The 23,901-nt window shown below is 40.4% G+C and overlaps 1 protein-coding gene and 1 long non-coding RNA gene across 2 annotated transcripts in view; both read right to left on the bottom strand.

The window, feature by feature from the left end:
* The window catches only part of LOC136415369 (maternal embryonic leucine zipper kinase-like), a 101,017-nt gene that overhangs the window by 70,014 nt on the left and 7,102 nt on the right, over window positions 1–23,901 (bottom strand). The gene's annotated exons all lie outside the window — the stretch shown is intronic.
* Window positions 8,990–10,028, bottom strand: LOC136415646 (uncharacterized). Its single transcript, XR_010752623.1, has 4 exons — window positions 9,915–10,028; window positions 9,745–9,824; window positions 9,535–9,658; window positions 8,990–9,485 (listed from the first exon to the last, which is right to left on the bottom strand). It is a non-coding gene; the product is annotated as an uncharacterized lncRNA (long non-coding RNA).

Genomic DNA, 23,901 nt, shown 5'->3' with positions numbered 1-23,901 from the left:
TCTGATCGCTAACTTCGCCTTCTCCTGTGTAATTGGATTTCGGCCTTTTTGTGCGCTCGCTCCTTGTATAACAAGTCTAAGGGCATCAATTAGTCGGGTGTATTATGGCCCCGAGAGGGTTTAAACTCGCCGAAGAAGAAGACGAAGCAGCGAACATCATCTCTTGTATACGGTTGACGTAATAAGCTTCGAGTCACGAGATCTTCTTGGCGGGTCACGTGCTCTATCAGATCGCGTTTCAGCGATACCGCCGCCGCCGAAGTCGATTGACAGCCCAGATTTTGTCCTTGGTCGGATTTCAAATGTTTCCAATGGCGTATCTAATAATTTTTTACTTCTATTTATCATTAAAATACGATTAAATGCCAACAAGTGCGGAAAGTAATACCGCACGCTGGTTGCAGTTGACCGAACGGCGCGAAACAAAGTTCGATCAACTGCAGTTCGAGGCGCGAAGTTCGCTCAACTGAAATTTGACACATTCGTACGCGTTGGAGGCTTTCCGTCCTACGAGAACGTGCCGTTTTTAAGTCTCGAAAATTCGGGGTGCCAAACGTATTTCAATTAAAATAATAATTTTTTGAAAAATCGGCGTTAGGCGAACTAACCTAGAAAATCCTGGAAAAAGTCGCGCAAAGAACGTGGAAATTCCTGGATATTATCGCAATGGACAATACAAGGGAAGGACTCCTCAGGGGCGCCCGAAAGGTTGCGATTCTTCCCACGGAACAACTAGCTCTCCTTTGAGGTACCTTCTGCCTTCCGACATGAGGCGCGAGCCTCAGGAAAGCTCTGAGCGTCTCTAGTGGCGCTTTGAGAATTGACATCAGTTTCACAATATTTTCCCCATATCTAACAATTCTGACGATTCTCTGAAACCGTAAAAATACGCTTGGATTGGTCTGTATGCTCGAAATCATGCTGGTTTTTGCGAGAACAGTGATGGCCGACTAAAGATGGATTAATTTGCTTATGACACTGTATTGGTTGATGCGCTGAAGCAGAAAAGTACCGAAAAGAGTCGCGAATTGCGTGATGTTATCTCGAACCTGCAACTTTCTAATGCCCAATTAAAAATACGTAATAAAACGAAGATGAAGCACGAGCCCGCTACATGAGGGACCATTAAAAAGCCCGATTGTTCCAAGTCACAACCGAGTGATTTTAGGGGTAACGAGACTCACATTATTGTGGTTAATGAGTGGAATCTGACTGTTATAGAGAAGGATCTAAAGATCCATAAGTGTCTGAGGGGAAATATGCTTTGATTTAGCTGCTGCTTCAGTGGCAGTCCATTTTTGTCAAGTTACAGTTTGAAACGAGGCTTCGTGACGGAAGTAGCAGAGATGATGGAGATAAGGCTCGGTGCATGTGTAAAAACAATTATAGGCCTGCGCCCCCCTGCTATGACGGATCTATTGCGACCGAGGCCCCACGATACCAACATCCATCAATATGATCGAAGGAACGTCCAGAGTGGAAAATGTCTGATATGTGGGGTTTTATTGCCTGATTAATTGGCAGAATATCGTCAGATTCAAGGATTAAGAGTCGAAAAAGATTATTTTCTCTTCGTCGTTCGCTTCACAAGCTATTTGTGCTTTAATTCTTCGTTTGCGAAAGCCACGTGCGCGGAAGGTGCGCTCTAACTGCTTCCACGCAAGGTGCTTTCACCATTTTGTCACCTATGTGGTTTTTTTGAGAGATAATCAAAAGATTTCATAGGCTGAGAGATTGGCTTTTCTCATAGCAGCCCCCAAAGGCCCACGGCTTTAATAGTTGTCTAGAAAGTTATATTACGTCTAATGATAGTAACGAAATATGCGGACCGCCCATTTTTAGCTAGGCAACAAGACAATAGGACAGTAAACAATACCTCGGCAGTCGCCTCAGCAGGAAAAAAGACGGGCCTCGGAAAATAATACGTATTTCGTCGTGACTGCAGGAAATATTCCGATGTGCAAAAATTCGCGCGAGTCCATTCTTCTGCGGTATGAAAAATGGCGCTACCGCCGGTGTTCGCCATACATAATACATACAATGCCGCCGCAGTACTTTATTAGCTTTTTGTTGCACTACTTTGCGTTGACCACTGTATAAATTGCCGGGTTAGTTTCTTGGGGATTTGCACCGCGAAAATCTGCAATAAGTAGCTGCCCAAAAATGGCAGGAGCGTCTTCGGCAAAAACTCGGCAGATGAGGAAGTTCCAAATTCGCTCGAAAAATTCATTATGGAAACATGCGCTTCTTCGGTTCTAAGGACCCGACAAGTTTTTCTGGACCTCAAATCAATTCAAGGCAAAAACTCGATCAGCTGCTCATTTGGAGATAAATTTGGTTTGAAAGACCGCTGGAAACAACTTCCATTCCTGCAGAAGTGGCTTCCTAGGGTAAAAACTATCGCCTGCAGCAATGTTATAAGGCAACATGCAATGAAGATTTTAAGCATCAATCTTCACCAGTAATGAATTAAGACAGCTTCTAATAGTTGCTGCAAAACTGTACTTAACTAAGTAATAACCCAGGCCATGGTAGAGCAAAGATCGATATTGGCCAGCTTTCAATCACTCCATTTGCTCCTCTCAAGAGTTTCTTCATTCTTTTAGTTTGTTTTACCAAGCATATTTCATAGCTGGCCTGAAAATCCATCATAATAATTGAGTGCTAAGCCCTGACGAGGACTGTATAGTCAATAAACTGGAGGGCAAGACACGTATGATTAGTTTTTCTTTAGTTCGCATTCCTGTGTCAGAACGGTAATTTTCTCGAACGAATTTAATTTGCGATACTTTTAGCACACCGAAATTTGCATAAAACGGCCATATTTGCGTGCGGCAAGCTCATTTATTTATTTATTGGTTTAATTAGGAGCCCACGGACATGACTTATAGGCGATCTTCTCTTTTACTAACCTCTCCTATTTAACATTCTAGATACCGGAACGAAATGCAAACACAGCACAATTATTACTCCTCTTTGAAAGGACATTTATTTTAAATGAAAGACCCCACCAAGCTAATTTTGCTTTTAATGTTCCCTGTACCATAAACGCAGATGAAGTATCTCAAATCGCGGTTCCAAGACCAAGGTAGTTCCGACGACGAATGACTCCGTCATGATTGATCAACGCAATGAGACAAGAAGATGCACCTCTTGGTTCATTTGATTGATTGACCGATTCGCACATCGGCGAGGTGTCCACACTATGTATGGCTTATTGGCTAAGAAGCAAAGCGCATAGAGATCCAACTTCGAAGAAGCGCAACTTTTGACGACGACGGCGCTCGATAATCCGCCTTTCTTGTCCTGAAAAATACAAACTTCCTAGGACATTTTTCTTTAAATTTAAAATTGAGTGCATTGCTCAACAACCGAACAACAAAACATCGTAAGTGGCATTGCAACACCTTGATAAATCAACACCAACAATCCCGTTCAAAATCCGCCTGAAACTTTCATTGCTTGGACGCACATTAAAAAAATTTTTAATTAAACCAATAGCGCCTTTCAAAACACTTTAACATTATAAATAATAGTTTCAATGCATAGAAAAGCCATAAAAGCGCGATTTTTCTTCTTGAACTCGAGATTTATACACACAATAAAGTTTTAATGCGCCCTCGGCCGATGGCTGGATAGATATCAGGTCTTGCCTCATGTTAACAGCGACATTTTATTAATTTTAATCTGCAGATTAATGAATTGCAAATCGGTTGTTTATCGAAGATTACCAATCACCGGGGAAAATGGCTCTCAGTTTAATCAGAAAAAAGAGGCAATTAGAGTTGTATTGTGAGTAATGAGAAATGACCTTATAAGACTCCTCGAAGGCTTTTAGACCGCCCTTGTTCGCATTTATATTACACCTATCGATTCACACGGTCAAGAATCCCATCCAGAGCGAGCCCTGTCCTTATCTGATACAACACCCTGTGTAATATCCTAATCCATAGGCGGCTCAGGGCTTGCTTCAACACCATCAGCATTGTGTTCCGAAGAATTGTTGTGGGATTAACTTCAGTACCTGCCTTATGAAGGAGGGGGGCCGAGGTTGGGCGGCGGCCCAGGGCGGCGGACTTTCCCGGTCAGCATATTTTCTTGGGGGAGGAGACCGGTAATTAAAAATTTCGCCCAGGGCGCCAGACTTGCTAAGCCGGCCCTGATTAACTTAAAGCTTTTGAGGTGTAACACAATCAAATGGCGCGATCTCGTTACTAGAAGAGAGCGTTTTTGGTGCCCCGCCACTGGTACATCACTTATAATAAACTTATTTTATCTGTGGAGCCCCGGGGCTTAAGCAAAACACCGAATCATAAGGTGCGTCGTTCGGGTCATTTTTACCGAAGAAGGTCCTATCTACATCTCTATATGTTCAACTGTCAAATTGGCACGTTATCGCACAATTATTGCTCTCTCGACGGCTAATTTCGTTCGTTAAATAACTTAAGGTGGGCGATATTGGACGTCGATGGTCACGTGGTGTCATTAATAACTGACCGATTGAATAACATTTATATGCGACGAAATTTCAAGCTAAAAATCCACAATTTTTGCAATTGGGACGATCCCAAATTCGTGGACCACATTCCACATTCCTGGAGTGTGTGAAAAATTTGTCCAGTGCTTATCGTAAACTTATCGCGCTCTTTATTGGAAAGCCCTCGGAAATGTGAGCACCCTGTATCTCGTCAAGGACAAAGCTCTTGCAGACAATCGCTTGGATAACTTAAAATAAGCTAATCCGATCTCAAAAGTTCGCTTATAGGCAGAACTCGCAACCAGTGGCGCGAGTGTCCACCATTGCCCATGATATTCACCACTAAAGAGGTGTAATTACTATGCGCAAGTAGTCGAAATTCGACGCGGTCTTGGGTCGCAACTACCTTCAAGGTTTGATGGGCGGCCAATACTGGTTGTTAGGCGTAACTGGATGTGAGCAGAAACTTGATATTTATCACTTTGGCAACGACTAATTTCCCGCATATTTCCGCCTTCTAGCCAACAGTTCTTCACCAACTTCTCTGATACCGCCGCAAACACGAGAATTGCAAAAGAATTAGCAGTCACGATCACCTACACGCGTGTCAAGACAAAAGCAATAATTTCCTGAAAACTGACCCTCCAGCTCATCAAATTCCATATGATTTGGACGCGATGTTAAACTGACCAGTGCCGCCTCACAAAACGATCACAGCATAACCACTTTGGGGTACTCGTAACGGTAGAAAATTGATGTTCGATGAATTGATTTTGAACTTTAGTTCAACAAAAATTTTTCGCCACTCACACGGGCATTAATTTGTCTCTATTATTAGCCAACGAGGCCATAAATAACAGAAATGAACTAGATAGACGATAATTCAACCGCTATTCAATGCTGGTCTTCATTCATTAGCGTATGAAAGCCCTCCTGCAGCAACGTCATTAGGTATGCGCGGGACCAACTATATGTGTTCGGTTTACCATGGCATATATCACTGCGACTTTTCCATGAAACCTTTGCAAACCCAATTAATGATCATAACAGTGATCATCAGTATTCCCTTAGCATACTTGTCCGAGATATTTATTCTGTCACTTAGCATCACGCTAATGTGTATATTTAAGCAGGCATTATGCAGGAGCGAAGACATTAGATGTTAAATACAGGCTGAGTATCGAATACCAAACCCGCTATCTGGGTATTATCATCATGCCTCCCAGTTCTGTGGAGTCTTTGTAAGTAACAAGCCCAGATTTATATCTTGGAGACGTTTTTCTCACGTTAATATGTTGCGACAAAGGTTTTACCTAGTGTAAGCGTGGTTCTAGCACTTCTACAGCATCGCTCGGGTGAGTACCGAACATCCCTTGTTTTGAGCCCCCTGTATGAGACACGTGACAGAGTCCGTGGGTGCGAGGCGAAGTATGATTCGCAGCTCTTTATATTGTCATCGAGGGGGAAATACTCTTCCGTAAATACAGAAAAAAGATTTTCCCTTTGGGGAATGACGTCAAAATAACGTAAGTTTTTTAAACTTGTACGCATGGACGTTGCTTTGACGCGTCATTTTGACGTCATTCCTCGCGGAGTGTTCTACTTCGCGAAGTTCAGAATCGGGCCAGTGATGATATGTGGATACGGTATATGAACACTGCCGACAACCATCAAGGGCATCCCAGCATGGACCTTCATGGTTGCCCTCAATATCCATACTCCTCAGGAGTAATGGGCTTTAAGGTGGTTCTTCCGAAGGCTTTTGTCCAGCTCAATTCAGTGCTGGGGTCACAACGGATCCTCAATTCATTAACCACTTGAGCCGTTGGAAATGAGTTTTTAACAACTGCGTCAACCAGCTCCACAAGGTGCCTCTCGTTTTAATTCTCTCTAATGATTCCTATAACGCAATTAGATCTCCCTTGGCCCCCATATAGCCTCGTGGGGCTTATCCGTTCTGTGTGCGTCATTCACATAAAAATCCTTAATTACTCAGAATCTAAAAAGGGTCCCCGATTCATATTCATGCCGGGAAGACAATGAGAAATTAAAATAACAACGAATACAAAATTTTTATCTTGCATGTAAATCCTCGCGGTGGTCACGAGCCGTGAGCACCATTATACCGGTGAAAAACTGACCAACTTTGTATGTGCATAAATTAGTCTTTAAAATTGTCATAAATTTGAGAACGGTATTTGTAAAATTCTCTTCTTAAGAGCGCTTTTCCATGCTTGTGTTGGTGAAAATGACACGGATTTTTTGCCTGAAGTCTAAAATGGCAAAAATAACGCAAGAAATGTATCCTAACAATTAAGTAGAGCGAATCAGCAGAACCGCAATGTCAACTAAACAATAATAATTAAAAATAAATGGTTTAATTCCATATTTTCTTTTCTGTTTGGCGTGGTGTCTTGCAATTTTTTTTATGTAACTTGAGGCAAAACAACATTTTCTATTCGCCTTTGGTCAGGTCCGAATGGGGTCAAGGTAACAGTTTATTAGCAATTTGTGCTTACGAACATTGAGTTAAAATATCAACTACATGGAACATAAGATATGCAACATGAGACATGCAGTGAGCGCTGCTTGGAGGCGTAATAACGTAAATCAAGTGAATTTAAACGCATCCACACCAAAACGACGTAATTCGGTGAGTAATTCGGAAAACCGTTGCACATTAGTTTATTTGAAAAATAAGGTAAAAATAGAAAATAATGCAGAAATAAATATCGAAGAAAAAATAGAAAAGAAGAAGGAGATATAAAATAAGGACAAGAATTCGAACACACTCTGTATAAATACTGGTTTTAGTTGCAACACATTGATACGACCATCAAGCAAATTTCACAAATGTGTCAAGCAGTAAAGGGAATGTGAATGAAAATGTACTGCGGATATCGTTTTAGGCTCACCACGTCCACGAAAATTCAAAATTCCCAGAGGTTGATCAAATAGTAGGGGAAAATTCAAATTTATTCTAAAACACGACAATTCCCATAGGGTCCCCCTTTCAAAAACTGTCGGTCCCTTTGGCGAAAATAAAGAGGAATTGAATAAATTGGTAACGCTGAGTGGTTCGGTCAGGTGCAAATAAGCCTTTCAACGGTACCATCGAAATGCGTTACATAGTCATTCATTTTGTTAAATTGCTTTAAACTTTGTTGCGTTTCCTTCCTTTCTGTAGAGTCGTTTATTGTCAAATCATTGTCGAGGACGGTTGGAAGTTGGCCATTGACAAAGCATGCCATCCCACAGGGCTTCTTAGCATTGGCCCTTAAGAACTGATACAGATTACAATACAGAATTAGTTTACATGGACTTAATTAGTAATTACAGTAATTCAATAATACATGGATAAAACGTAACAGATTTTAATGTAGTTACACGTTTAATTAATCTCAGATTTAATTATTTGGCGTTTGAGTTTAAGTCTCTGAGTGTCCACTGGCCTTTCCGCTTGGGGTCCCATAAAAGTGGCTTTAATCTTAATTTCAGATTTTTTTTTCATTTTTTTGTCGTTCCAGTTCATTGTCCGTAAAAGTGTTCTGCCACTAGAATACCTATAGTCTATCCAATCGCACTTACGTCCTAGTTCTCGTTCCTTCTCTATCACTCGTGCATTGAGTGAGACGAAAATTTGACATCAGAGACGTACGCTGCAAGACACTTCGGACGTTGGTTCGGTGTTCCGGCAAAAAAAGTGTCAATCGTTTTTCAGGGTTTTGGTCAGTATCTTCGATAATGTATTTGGGTGGTGTATTCAAAATGAATGCAGACAACCTGGGAACAACTCGATTTTTCATAGGATTTTTTTCTTGTGTCTCCAGTTGCTGAGATATTGGCCTAAGACAATGTCTTAAAAATTCCAAAAAGACTCTGTATTTCAACAATATCTTACTATAGAACAAGCAAATTACGAATATGTACTTGAGGTAGCTGGCAGCGCAAGAAGGGATAAGGGGGCTTAAGGGATAAGGATAAAAAGTGTAAAGCCGAATTTGCTGTAAGCAAAAAATAACATAAAAGGCAAAATTTTTTAAAATTAACGATTTTTGAGTCCAATATTTCAACAACCGTTAGACATGACGAAAAATGTTTATATGATAAACCCACTTGTTTTATGGCTCTGCATACGCGCATGTCTCATTGCGCTGTGAATCACCCTGTATAAAAAATAGTATTTATTCCAGGTTTTCAATGTATGATTCTCTGGCAATAATTGTTGAGGTGTAGCGTCAATATGGGGCAATTTCCGTGATACCGCTCAAGTTACGACTCACAAATGATGTGTAAATAAAATTACTTGAAAAATGAAAGACTGTTTGGTGAACAAGTAAAATCCTGCTGTTAATTGCGCTTGAGGTATACTTTGAGGATATGAAACTTGAGAATATGAAGCCGAAAAGTGGTATTGACCGAGATATTGTGAAGATGTGGTTGCGTGGCACACGACAAGTGAAACATCTACATAATTGAAGTTCACGTGTGAATTTATTATTTATTTAATACTATACAGAGTGTCCAGTTTAACAGCATCTACGAGAGGTTCTTATGAGAATAAGGAGCGAGTTATAAGAACTTGGCAAGTCAAAAAAGGCCCTGCACACTACTTTCATTCGATCTAATTTTCCAACTAAATATAATATACTGTTCAGAATATATCACAAAGCGCAGGTTTGCAGGGAGTTTAGTAGAAGTCCTCTTCATCACTGTCACTCTCGTCTTCGGAAAACGTCGAATCAAACAAAGTGTCCATTACCTCAAAAGCAAACCATTGATCACCTGTCCCATCCCTTTGGCGTTCTTTATACTCATTAAAAAGGCGGTTTTTTTTCCACTTCAACTGTTGAAGTTTTATTGATCCCATCTTCTTCCTCACAGCCGTCCATGCCTTTTTTGTTTCCTCGCGTCTCCCGAAATACCGATGCGATGAGTCCCAAATAACCCTATTTGACTTTAGTACTTCAATGAATTTTAATGTTCTGTAATTGGTCCAATACATGGTCTAGAAAAACAATTATCAATGCTGGAAAGAGAAGAAAAAGACAACGAACCTATCCAAAAACTGAGGATTAATTGCGGTTGATTTGATACATGTAATTAAATTAAAAGGCATGAACCGACTTTTTCCGTTTAAATTAATCTTATCTGTGTATTTGATGCTTCAACTATTATCAACTACAAGATGAGATAAATAGGTATTATTTCAAATAATTCGTTTTATGGAAATACTTGCAAACTTGATTAAAATTATTGAAACTTACTCAATTTTAATTAGCGGATATTTGCGTTTCAAAGGTTGATGTAGGCAAAACTTCGTAGATACACCCAAGGGAATGAAAGGCTTGAAATTCAAAAAAAAATTTGACCATATACGGTGTGTTTTTAGGTGTGGCAGCTATTATTTAGGTCGGCTAAGTTAAGCAATACTTACCCTTGGTGGGTCTCATCAAAGAAGTCTCTACGAGATTGTCGCTTTTCAATAGTTGAACTGGCATGTATAGGGTGCTACTACACAGAATTTAATAGCTGGGAGAGATCGTCATTGCATTAACCACACTATCATATTAATAGGTACATATCAATTATCATATTTAATCACATTAATCAATCTTATTAAAGCAACATGTATTGGGGTAGAATCGAATGAATGAGGAGGTTACAAAAACGAACGATTCCTGCGGGGGAATCAGCTCTACTAAGTCTGTGCCACTGACTACTTATTTTCGCAAAGTTGGATTCTTGTTAAGTTTCGTTCAACGTTCCTAACGTTGGTTCAGTTTCTTCAGGATCTACTCTGACGCGTGAGCCCAGTAGGTGAAACTGAATCAGATCAAATGGAACGTTTAATTTCTTTTACACATTGTTAACCTTTTTGTTCGGAACGGTTATAAGGAGGGAAGTAATTTTTACTTCCTTGGGAGCAAATTGTGCGCCTTCGTTGAAGGGAGTAAGGTTGCTGCTTCAGTCTTCGAAGTGAACCAATTTAATTTTCCAGTTAGAACAAAATATTGTTAGTTAAAGTGATAGAGCTAACATGCTCAGTCGGCTACAGCCTGAAATCTCAACAGGTATTTGTTATACCACACAGCGAAAACCGGGCAAAACCCTCAAGACCTCCCATCTTAAATCGCCGGCAGATACATTTCCACAAAAAAGTCATTTTTCCCACTTTTCTTACACCTGTAGGTATTTTGTGGAAATTAAGCTCTAGCAATTAATAATTACGATGTGAAAAGGGGGCAAGGGGTTAATTTGAAATTTTAATGACATCCTGAGCAAGACCGACAGACGGTATATCCGTTGGAATGTAACGTCTAACATCGCAACAGCTGATCCTTAAGATGCGACCACCCCAGTTCTTGTGTCTTTTTAAGGGGTGAAAAGGCGCGAATTTCGAAATGCTGTTAGGGGCGATGCACCCTCCAGTGTCCATATGGCCGTATCTATAAAAAAAATTCCAGCTCTTTAAATTACTAGATTAATATGTCGAAGCGCATCATTCCGTAATAGCTACTTTAGCTACAGTATCTTTCAGAATACAGGATTAACAATGGTCGGTTATAACGTGGTTCAATACGAAAGATGAGCCCTCGTATTGATGTATTGTTCCGTATTCTTATAAGCCACTTCGCGTAAGAGGATGTCATGGGAAAGATCGATAAATCGATGAAAATTACATATTAGCCGGATCATCGTTGATTTATCAGTTTGAAATGACTATTTACATCCGCAGCAGGATCTTCATCTAGAACGAATTTTCACCAAATAAGTAGACTGCGATTATTTATAGTTCTCATACATATTCATGCCGATAAAATCTCCAATAACTCGATCTGCGGGAGACATAAAATAACCACACCAATTAACTTATTACCGCTCGAAATAACTATATAACTAAAATAAATAGAGAGGCAGCTAAACTGTGGGCAAATTGAAAAATAATCGGAAACATAAATAAGAGCCTCTTTACGACTGACACATATTATTGCCATTAATAAGTACGGATTTGTCTTTCATGATTTACATACATTCCTGCAGTTCAGATGACTCTTTCAATTCACAAGCACATTCTCCTTTTCGTCTAATATCTCTTGGTACGATCTAAGATGGCGGACACGTGCCCTACCGGAAACTTGGCGTCCCGCGCCACTGCCCGAGCGTAGAAAATTGCCCCCCTGAACCCCTCCGGAGCCCCATTCAAGACAACAGAGGAAATTATGATTTTTTTTCGGAGCAATGTATTCTAAATCACGCACATCCGACTTTATGGGTTCGGTGGTCTATTGGGTTCCGTTCTTTGTCGAATGATGAGAGTGCTTTAAATTGCCATGTCTGATGATGAATTAAACTGTGTCATTGATATCAAAATTATCTTATTAGACACAGTAATGAACGCCATATTTTCAGGCTTAGTTTTTGGATTTTTGTTAACACGTGGTAATATGTATATAACAAGGCGATAAATGTTAATTTCAGGTTTTTCACAAATATTGGAAAATTCGGGTTAGTTCAGGTTATCTGAGGTAATGCCTTTCGGCGGTACCGGGGAGCAGCGACGGAGTTTAGTGAGTCGGTCATCCTGGAAGGAAACCAACCTGACATTAGATGGGCAACCGAGGCCGTCTTTGAGATCAAATACCAGAAAATTATTTGCGCCCCTCAACTGAAGTAATGCCTGACGGAAGTTCCAGACAAGGAATAGGATGCAGTGCAACCGCAAGTTATGCAAGAGTTGTGTAGGAATATCTATCACACAACTTTCGTGGAACATGGATAGGCCCCGCTTGGAAAATTTAGGCCAGCCGGTTCTCCGGACATAAACCCGTTAGATTTTTTTCTTTAGGTCTACAAATTCAGATAATCTACAACACGTTCCTATTTTGGACGTACTGCATTGCCTCCTAAAGAATGAATAACGAAAATATTCTACGATAAAATAATATGAGCATACCTCCATCAAAATCCAGGAATCAAAGGATATCGAGAGGTAAGTTTAGAGATATCGTGTGACTCCCGCAAGTTCTGTGGGCAAAGTTATGCAATTATGAAGTTAACTAATAGAAGTAATTCAAAGCTGAGGCAGTTCTCGAAGAAGAGGTCCATAAACTTGGGTCGTGTGAAGCCACCGTGGCACGAGCCACGGTCCGGAACATACCGCCACGCATATCCTGGGGCACGCGCTCAAATCAGAGGCGTGCAATATCCGAAATATATTTTTAAAGTTTCCTTCTTATTTGGCTCAAAAAAGAAGAAGTTTAAGGTAGTTTATGCGCGCTTCTGGAAATTAGAAGCGATAAGTTTCAATTACCTTGAGGCAGCTTCTTTCCCAGGTTTCAGGCAAGAATGAGGACAACAGGAGGACAGGCTTGAAAGAACCGGAAGTGGCACGCAGAAGAAAAATCGTTTTCTATGAGAATGGAGATAAACTGGAGTAGGAAATCGGCTATTAATACAGAAAATGTATCTTAAGAATATGCAAAATCACTTGATGCATGGATGATAGATTCTTAATATAATGGCTAGAGATATAGAAATATTGGTCAAGTGGGCTCTTAGCGAAATATGTCGCATAAGAAAGTTGTCCTCCTAATAATTCGACTTTCTGATTAAATGCAGCCAAAAGGGGACGATCTTTCAGAACAACATTGTATATTCATATCAACTTTTCTCCATAAAATGACCTAAGGATCGTCATGAAATATTGGGACGTCATTAAGGAACACGATACCAGAATATGATACCATCTCCAGGCCAGGACCTCCAGCATGAAATCGTACAAGACAGTATTACGGAATTACATAACCGCACCTGCAGATGAAAGAATTTCAAACAACGTTTCTTAATCAGACATAATCACCATCCTCACATCTAACCCGGAGTCCTTGCCCAACCTTGAGGCCTCCATATTCGCAAGACAAACGACCGGTTGAACCGTACGAATTGACCATTCCGGGTGTCGGTGGAATGTACTCTACCAACTGGGTCAGGTCGCAGGTCACAAGCTTACTAGATCATAACACGGAATCACGCATATGAGGTTTAAAAAAGCTGTAATTGCGTGCTGTTGTTGGCTAAGGAGTTATGATGCTTGGAAAATCTCATGATATGGGGTTAGATGCCAAGATCCTTGAATGGCGGGAATATACCATATTAGGGACACGTGGACATTTAAACGGCCGGGCACCTGTCGCCCTAGACACCTGATCAGGTAGTCCGTTAAAATACAAAACACTTCCGATCATGTGCAATGGCAAAACACATGGGCGTTAATGGGGTTGCTTATCGCGGTCGGGTGTAACGACCACGTGAGACTAGAGCGTCTTTTAATAGGGGTTAATGATAGTTTGTAGTTTCATTGGAGGGTGGAATGAACTGCGTTTGAAACGAGATTGCTGCCACGGCGGAGTCGGCCAAACCGACTTTCCATGGGTTCTCTCTGGTGCCTTCGCTAATTAACAAAATAAAGCAGACCAAATTTAAAATCTAAAATCTGTCCCTGGCATTGTTATTGTAATTTGTAATATTTCCAGGGCCGGGCATTTTCCCTTTCCGGCGGAGACTGGCCATTCACGAGAAGCATCCACCATAACGACGTTTCCTGTTTCAAAGGGACAGGTAGATTCGTCTTTGTGGTCTCATAACTTTTTCCCTTGACTTTAAACACTGGAATGCACTCATTTAGCAGCCAATAAAAACCGAAATTTATTTCTGATAATAATAACCGCGTGTCTGAAGCTGAAATACAACCGGGACGATCATGTAGGTATACGCTTATCCTCGGCCTTATCGTGCATTCAGCCTATTCGACCTTTTTTCGAAATTAAAATAACGCAATAAGGATACGTATAAATGTTAGAATTTTCCGCATTGAGGAGCGTAATATACGCGGCGGCGATGAAATATCAGGTGAAAAGGTTAAGAAAAAGGAAATTACCTGTTAAGACCGGGTTGTAAATTCCCTCTTTCTTGAGCGGGCATTCCTTAGCTTACCGGCGAGATACAAGACAATTCTTGCCGGCAATTTTATGCGACTAATTATATGATGTTACTTTTTCCGATTAGAATTTCGCGTCATGACTGAGAAGTTAAAAAAGTTACTAATGTCCCTTCCTGAGAAGCAGGAAGACCTATCATCCAGTTTTAAACAGACAGCGACCCGCAGGACCTCGATAACTCACGCAGGGGCGAAAAGAGGGAAAAAGCGAATTAGACGAAAGTATTTTGACTTCCGACCTGGGAAGTTCACTCTATGACGTCATGAGGGCAAAACCGCATTAGAAACTGTTATCATCGCCTTAAGGCCCTTTCCGTCGATATTTGCCACTGCCTAGATTAAAGTTGATGCCAAGGAAGATATCTCTAATGGAAGAGTTTCAATGTACACGAACCTCGATCATGAAGATGCTTTTTTCCGCGCTTTTCTCTCAAGGATAATGTTAAGATCGGAACAGAGCTGGAACAGTGTGAGTGACATGATCGTCCGCACAGTGAGTGGAAAGTCGGACTTCGAAAGCTCTTACCTGATGTGATGCCTGGTAGCGGTCTCTGGACTGGACAACGGGTGAAGGGCAGAAAGGGTGTTTAGCAGCTATTCCCTAAAATCCTTGGGGTGAATCTCGTTCTCGAAGGTCGAATAACACCGATACCTCCAATGACCTTTGGTTAGTACCTCACGCACTCACCTCATTTGCCAAAAAATTAAAAAATTGAAAAAGAAGGTTAATTTGAGTTAAAGAAGGATTCATGTGATCGGTTTAGCCACGACCAAGTCAAATGTCGTAATATTAATTTTGTATTTGTACAAGCAATTCGAAACGTTATAATGTTTGACCTGACCGTGAGTAGACCGCGGCTTGACCGATAGTATGAATTGCCTTTAGGTCCACTGTAAAACGGCATGGGGTCCGGGAAAAGTTTAAAAGAACTTGTACTTTGAAAATAATTGGAAAATGGCTTTTATTTTTCGAAAAAGCCAGTGGCGTATCCTCTATTTCTTGAAAAGTAACCAATAACGTGCTGGTACGTGCCCCACTGGGGGAACTGAAGATGCTTTTTTTGGAAAATCTGCTCATTCAACTATATCAACCGTTTCGCGGATATTTATAAATTTGAATTGTTTAAATAAATTTAAAAGTGATTTAAAATGCGTAATTTGATAGTCTCCAAGTTACTTCGTTCAATAAAAATTTGCAATAACTCAGCAATTACGATCTTGGTTATCATTTGGGCACACCTTGCGTAACAGGTACAAGTAACTTGTCTTAATCCAGCCAGACCCTAAAGCGACAAATCTTTACAGACACTCAACTAATCTCAACGCAAGCTAAAGGGTAAACAAATCGACAAAAACATAGACCTTCGCTGACATCTCATTAATTAAAACGGAAGTCCCCTACAAAAGAAACTTAAACGCACCGGTCATCGTGTTGGTACTTGGTACTGCCCACACGGCCCATGCGAATCGCCAGTACCACTCATTCTCATGTACCTGGCCGTTCAAATTGCGTTTTAAATGTGTGTTATTAGCATTTGAGGCCTACTTTTTATTGCTACCATTTTGTTTATGGTACTGATAATGTCAGTGTCAAGGAAAAAGTGTTGGGAGGGGGATTTTCCGCACTTTATCCGCAATGGTGCAACTGGGGCTTAATGTGTGCTCCCTAACGGTAAACAATATTAATGAAATAAGCCGAGCGTTATTATGTTTGCATAAAAAGCACTCAATCTTTCTGTTAAGTAAACTATTTCTAGATTGCACTTAAAGCTAATCGCTCCAATATCCTATGGAACGGTACTTAAGTATCGTTCATCGTTTAGAATCCACGTGCTTATTCGTTTATTATTTATGGGCAATACAAGAAGTCGAATTGCTTCCTTTTGACTGATCTACCAGTCTGCCTTGGAGTGTTTACAACTTAATTGAATTATTCCGACTTAAACGGATGAAAATCTATTTGAACATGCAACGGTCAAATGCCCGGACTGGACCTGCCCATTGGGCTAAACAAGGCGTGAAATTTAAGGGACAAACGAGCAGAAAAAAATAATTTCGGACACTTGCTTTTAACCGTTTTTCCATTACGAGGTGGCTACGAAATAATTAGCCGAGAATCGATTTGAAAGGGCGCCGAAACGTAAAAAAATATTGGTTTTTCACGGATCGTTTGCGACGGCTACCTGTGAACCCATAAGTCACACCATCGTTTGGGTGCAAGTCACACTGCTTATCTATTTTCGACCTCAAGCGAAACCGGTGGGAAAAATAACAAACTGCAAACTATTGGGATTGGGTATCAAATAACGCGAGATTCAAACAGTAATTACAAGTCGGACTGTCCGCAGATCAAAGGGACCGCCAGAAAAATCGATAAATCCGAGGGGCCGATAATTGCCGACGCTCAATGAGCATTAAATCTGGTCAAATGTGGGGCTCAGTCGATAAAGACCTCACTTTGAGCCGTTTACGAGTCGAGCAACGCCTGTGGAATTCCATTTCGAAAGATTTACGCAAAAGATTTCTGAGATATTTATATTGACACGAAATCGCCGATGGGTTTCGTTTGTTAATTCAAAGTCCGCTGCTAATTATTAAGAGTTTGAGCGCTATTGTAAGCAATTGATTAATGTATGAAACGGTGCGGGAATGAGACACGGAGAAGCGATACGAATTGAATAGCAGAGAGAGGAACTGTCTCTGACACATCTGGTTTGTTAAAAGATTGTAGCTTCCAATCACTTCAGACTTCAGAGAAATGACGATGATCAAGACAATTTCCAATTATGAAATGAAGAATTCCTTTCCTCCGTGAGAGAAACCATGTCATCAAAGCTCAATAATTCAACGATGGCAGTTTGGACTAACCTGAACTAGCCTGGATGATATTGTTAGAAATTTAATAAATTATCATGTAACCGATGGAATAAAACTGGGAATATACCATAGTCAATTTTGAGCTTTAACAGAACTTGAGGAAAATTGAGAATTGTTGTGCGAGCTAACCTAAATTAACCTGGACTAACCTTATCTTTACAGCGCCACCATTTGAGCAGTGTGCAATTTTTTCCGCAGCAAATTTCCTGTGTTCAACAGATTCCTCGACACCACGGGCAATAATGCGTGACTTGATTGGCCAAAATATTATCAAAACCGACTTTTATGCGAGCAAAATCGAGTATTATGCAATTTTCGATTCTCACAGAATATCAAGAACCGCAGGATAATTGTTTACCAAAACGATGATTATGATGCCATTTTTGGTGAGATTGCTACGTGATGGAACAGTTGATACACTGAAATTATTGTTATGAGTCCTTGGATGGAACCTCTGATGAAGCGATCAAGCCAAAAACAGAAAACCTCTTTTTCTTGCCGCATGATTTTTTTCTCACACATCGCCCTGATCATCAAAGCCGCTCTTTGACATGCCCGACAGTACTTCTCTTTGAAGATAAGCCTCGAAAGTTGAAAAATTTAGGAGACCATTACGTGTCATAAAAGCAAAGTACTAGTGGCTGCTTTGTGTTAGATTATGCAGGCGATACTGGAAGTACCGTGTTTTGTCGCCCACAGTAACTGAGCACGTATGAAATCAATGAAGTTCCTATACTGGAAATTAATGAGAATTTTTCACTGTTGCAATATGCACTATCAAGTCAATTTATCCGAGAAAAAAGTGCCTTCTTACGCAAATTTGCACGTAATTAGTCTGAAAGCATCAAAATTATTATTTTAATAGATTCGGAGGCCAATTACCGTGCGTTATATACATAATCCATAAATTTTTTTCGCAATTAAAGTCGCGTGCTCAACCGCCTGTTTAGATAACGATGGGGAATACACTGGAGTAACAGTATCCACTTGATTCGCTAAAGTCATGAGCACGGATATATTGTCGGTAGCACACACTTAACGGCTATCTCGTTGGGGCATAATAACCGGGCGAACCCACTTACGCGGTGCGCAAAGAAGTGCTTTACAAGAAATAAGAAACTCGCGGAATTAAAAAACTTTCGTATTTTTTCTTGCTCTGTTAAGTCCGCAATTAATTCTAGCTGCTCGTTATATAAATTATAAATAATTTAAACAACAATATATTGTTGTTCGCGCCGTTTTAAACAAATACAATGAGAGTACGTGCCGTTGGTAATGCTCAAAGCGTGCCCAAGTTTGCTCGGAAAAACTATTTCTTTGATTGATGGAGACTTCTCCGAGAAAGTACCGTTTAACAGTACCGATTTTGAACAGAAAAATCAATTAGAGTTCTTCCTAATAACCCGTCCAAGAAAGACTAATTGTGTGCCTACCTCTCGGCTATTTAGATCTGAACAGGCAATTTTCTCCGGTCAATATTGTAGCAATAATAATCACCAAAAGCAATTTCATACGTTTAAATATTTTGTAATAATCATTATGATTTAAACCCGTGTAAAGTGCAATGAGATCAATTACAGCGCGCACACACGCCTACGACTAAGCGACTAAAAGATCAGATAAATTCTTATCTAACATGACTACTTTTACTTCCTGTTTCCTGGTTTTTTCTACAGGTAAAAAACCGGCAGACTTATGTGATGAATCCGAAATGAAAATTTCACGATGGTCACTCACTCGGATAATGAATGGCTTAAATCGGAAATCACACGGATCGACAAGGTCGAGAGCGATAAATAGGTCTTTTAATGTTGCTCACCCAGTTGGACGCTCATGGCTGAATTTTGCTAACGAAGTGCGATTTGCAGATATCAATACAAGTAAATAATTTTTGTCCCAGAACTACCATTATTTGCCTCATCAGGATGGTTTTCCATATTTTCAAAAATCACTAAAAAAATCCTGTCAGATCAGAATAGGAGTACCACAGGATGAGAGTGGCTCGCAGAGATTGATATTTCGCAGTCCTTTCTAATTCTTTCCCCTCGTTGACTTTACACCCTGCATGGTTGATCATTCGAGAAGATGTTTACATGTTACGCTACTGATATGGATGGTCGGTGATCCGAACTACCCTGGATCATCGAGAATCTTCCTGAGCGGTGTTGCCGCATTCACACTCAATTTCTGATGTGTTTTATGCCTAGTTATCTCTAGACGAACGAATTTCTTGTAATTCTCAATCTTCCAGAGAATATAAATTATTCCAGATTAGTTGTTATTAGGAGACTGAAAAGTGACTTATAAAAAGACGCTGGTAATCACGAATGCACATTTTTGCTCCACAAACTCTCGAAATATCGACGACCACAATTTGAAAACTGGCAAAAAGTGGTACAAAATGGGGCACCATCCCACTTTAATTTATTCGCACGTCAATTTCTGGACAACAACCCTAACTGTTGGATAGGAAGAGAAGGATCGCATGCATGGCCTCCCGGATCATCCGATATGAATCTCCTTGACTATTTTTTGTAAGGCTATTTGAAGTCGCTAACCTACAAAATGGTAGTCCGCAATGAAGAACATCTAAGAAACAGGATATCTGAGTTGTGCACCGTTATTAAACATATATCAGGCATATTCGAAAGGGTTCACAAATAAATGCTTAAGCGACTTGATGCGTATAATGTAGAGGGCGGTGGTCTTTTTCAACATTTATTTTATATACTATTAATCTATTATTAATAGTCCTATTTAAGTTTGTTATTTTAATATTTATTTGCCTTAGCAGGGCAGTGTTGGCATCACCAGATGTTACTTTCAGCTTTCACACTTTTACGAACTATAATCCCGCAACTGTCAGGGGAATCTTTAACGCCAAAAACCATCCGAGTGTTCTCTTCCAGAAGAGAGACGCTTCCACTTGCCAGTTAAACACCGCTTTTCCACGCAATGCTCATGTTAAAGTTGTGTTAGTACAGTTTCTGATTGTGTTTACATATTTTGGTTACGGTTTTTAGCGGGCACCTGGAGGTAAACGTCTACTATAACATGAAACTGTGCTAAAGGAAAGGTCGTTAGACCATCGGAGAACTTAACTCAGCAGGTGGTTAGGAGAAAGAAAATTACACGTTTCCGAATTCGACTACTATGCACACACCGAAACACTCATTAAGAACGCCGGTAAATGACGGTTCTAATAAAGTCATAAAAAGCGAAAAAACGCGGGGAAACATTCCAGCAAAAGACAAAAAAGCTTCCGCAGGCCATGAGGCGATTAATCATTCCTGTGAGCAGGTATTCTCAGCAGGTATTCCTAGGCTAATTAGATTTTTTTCGAACTCACTCTTATTACTGCGAATAGTCTGAACGAATTCAAAACGGATTGATGGCGCACATTTCGCATAGAAGAACAGTTAGAACTACCTCCTCCTGATGTAGATATCCTTTCGATCGAAGAACGATAACTATCGAGCTATGATAGTGATAAAGAGAACTCCCAAAAAGTAAGCTAAACAATGGTCCTATTATTGCGGCATCTTTGCGGAACACCCAGGGGCCCCTATCTATCGTTACCGGAGGCCCATTAGACGCAATGCGGGGCGCGTGCTATGGATCAGCCACCCGTGAGATATTCGTATACATCAAATAATGCTCTGAAGACCGCTAAACGTTGATAACTAGCAGAAACAATCTTCACATTATTTCGGCGCCTGTGCTTGGTACCTCGAAAACCATTAGAGATGCAAAGTTAGCTAAGTGCCGGGGGCAAAGCTGCGCCTTTATGAGAAAAGCTTTTTTGATATTTTAAAAGATCCGATTCGATACCGTTGCTTCTGGGACGCCCGGTGTAAATTCTCCCCTTCCACGTCCGTGTCTAACCGATTTCAAATTATATTTGGAAAACCCTATTTTGACGCAAGAATTTGCAAAAATAGCGGGGGATACTTGAGGAAAGCGGCGGGGCACTTTCGGATATGCTGCTTAACACGCCACCACTGGTGGGACAAAAAATGATTTTTTTTATTTGCAGAATAGCTGCTTCCCTGCCCTGCTAATGTCCACAAGAATTCATAATTAAATGGTTGATAGTGAATAATTAGGCAAAGTCATTTTGGGTCCCTCTTTGTTGGGGGCTACATCCCCTTCAGGGAGCGCCTTCGCCAAAAACCTGCAACGAGATTTTCGTCACTCTTTCTTACCTACTCTATTCGGCCTCAAACTACGACCATATTTTCTCAAACGTGTCTTCTTTCGAAAGGCGATTTTGGGCCGTCTTGTAGGGGGCTATATCCCCTTAAAGGCGCACTCTCGGAAAATGAGGTAATATGGTTTTCTTTATACTTCTTGACGCGTTCCATGTGAACCCAAAAGGAGGCCATCTTTTTCTGAAACAATTCGCCTTTTGAAAAATCATTACATCCCCTCCCCCTCCTCGCGGGGGGTTACATTCGCTTACGGCCACACCTTCAAAAATGCTGTACTAAGGTTTTCTTCGCACTGTTTTGACCTGCTCTACGTGGACCCGAAAGGAGATCACCTTTTTCTGAAACAATTCTTCTTTTCTTGGGGTTTCTTAAATCACAATCAATTTCTTCGATATCCAAGCTCATGAATATAAATTCCAAGATGTAATCTGTCCCGTAAAGAGCCGCCGATAGGACGTATCTTCGAAGGCGACAATTGTTCGGTTATAGCCGAAGAAAATCGTCTGATTCCCATGCGTATTTCACGCATTCGGTAGCAGCCGATCGTTATTGTTTTCCCTAATACGTATTTATGTCAAATTGATTTGAAAATATTATGGCCGCCAGGTATAAGAAGGCATTGCGGACCGTGGCTATCTGATTGGTCCCAGATCGTATCGGTGAGAAAAGGAAGAAACGAGATTGCTGCAATTTCTGCATTTTTTACGCCAAATGTGGAACACCCATAGATTGTGTTAGGAAGGTGTGAAATTTCCCTCATAATGGCTCAAGTTGTAATGAGCTTATGAGGTATTTTTGCAACGGACCATTTGCTGAGGCAATTTCAATTAGGAATGCAACATTGCCTCTTGCAATCGACTGAAATCAAACCAAGATTTATTTGTTAGTATTTCATGCACACTAATAATCATTCTTTGCGATTAATCACCACATAAAATAAGTTAAGAAACGGACTTTACTGCGGCCAAATAGCCACATTTTATAGGGTGTTTTTATGTAAAGACGCATTTAAATTGCGGGTAGCTACGTAGGGTGGTCACCCAAGTATAACTTCCAAGACAGTTGCTTCCTTTCCTAAACTTCTTCGCAGCTGCAAAGGAGTTACGCTGCATGACCACCAAGTGCGTTCCTTGCCGAAGAAAATTATCACTTTCGCTTAATTGTCTTCTAACGAACTTCAGTCGGACACTCAATATAACATAAACACGTCAGCTGGGCGATACCATCGAAGATCCTCAGTCACCGCTCCGGCCCGATTTAGATCCCAGTGATACAGTCCCATTGAGGCAATATTCCTCACCGATGCCGCTCCATGTAAATCTCCTCCTGACACCTTTCTGAATCTTATCTGTTAACAATTATCGGTTATTTTATTGAAATGGTAAACGCGAGTTTAACACTCTTGAAAACTAGAGGGTCTTTGACCATGGAGATGGTCATTTCTGCGGAAAAGCATACAAAGGCTTCCGTACCGTAAATTACTCGCGCCGGTGCGCCGTAATTTACGCAAGAAAGCGTTATCCTCGGATTAACCTTTGCCCGGTATACCACTGGATGCATGTAACTGCAATCTTAGTTCTTATAATAATTTATAAGCTTCTTGTAGTTTTTGCATAGGCTTCGAAGACCGACAAGATCCTGTAAGAATCTGATCGAAATGTTCGGTGACCCCAATTTAAACAATCGTGGAAAACAAACCGGAAAAGCACACGAGGATAGGATTGGGATTTCCCTAGTACCTCTCGCAGATTTCGAGATATAATTCGAAAACCTCAATATGAATGTTGATCTATTTCTTTAGCTGAATTGTTCAAAAATGTTAATTTTAAAAATGTGAAAAAACAGCGGAAAGCTGCAAGACACGAACGCGCGAAATATGTTCGCATCTCACATCGTTTCCGAATTATTTTTCTAAAAGCCAAATAGTAGAAAATTCATCAGCAATCGGAAGCAAGAAAGCCCTTAAAATTTTTTGGGACCTTTCACCGTTTTCGATTTATTGCGCAAAGTTGCGTTCCATGCCTAAAAAAACCTAAATTTGAAAGTAAAATGTTCAAAAATAGAGCAGAAAACTGCTTTTGACATTAATTCGTATTTTTACCACTATTCAGGCTTATGGTTGAAAACGTGTTGAGAAAAGAAGAAACAAGATTTGGAAACTTGTTCCTACTTCACCGTTTTCGGACCACTGTGCGAAAATTTAATCCAAAATATTTTTAAGAAATATTGAAGGGCAAAAAAAGATATTTTCCGGCTAGTTCGTCTCGATAACAGCTGAGACTAGTACGAGACACTTTACCATAGCCATTGCAAAACTTCTCCAATATGAAATCAAA

Source organism: Euwallacea similis, chromosome 20 (genome assembly GCF_039881205.1).
Source record: "Euwallacea similis isolate ESF13 chromosome 20, ESF131.1, whole genome shotgun sequence".
Taxonomy (NCBI): domain Eukaryota; kingdom Metazoa; phylum Arthropoda; class Insecta; order Coleoptera; family Curculionidae; genus Euwallacea; species Euwallacea similis.
The sequence above is the reverse complement of the archived record's forward strand: the minus strand, read 5'-3'. Positions and strand labels throughout refer to the sequence as shown.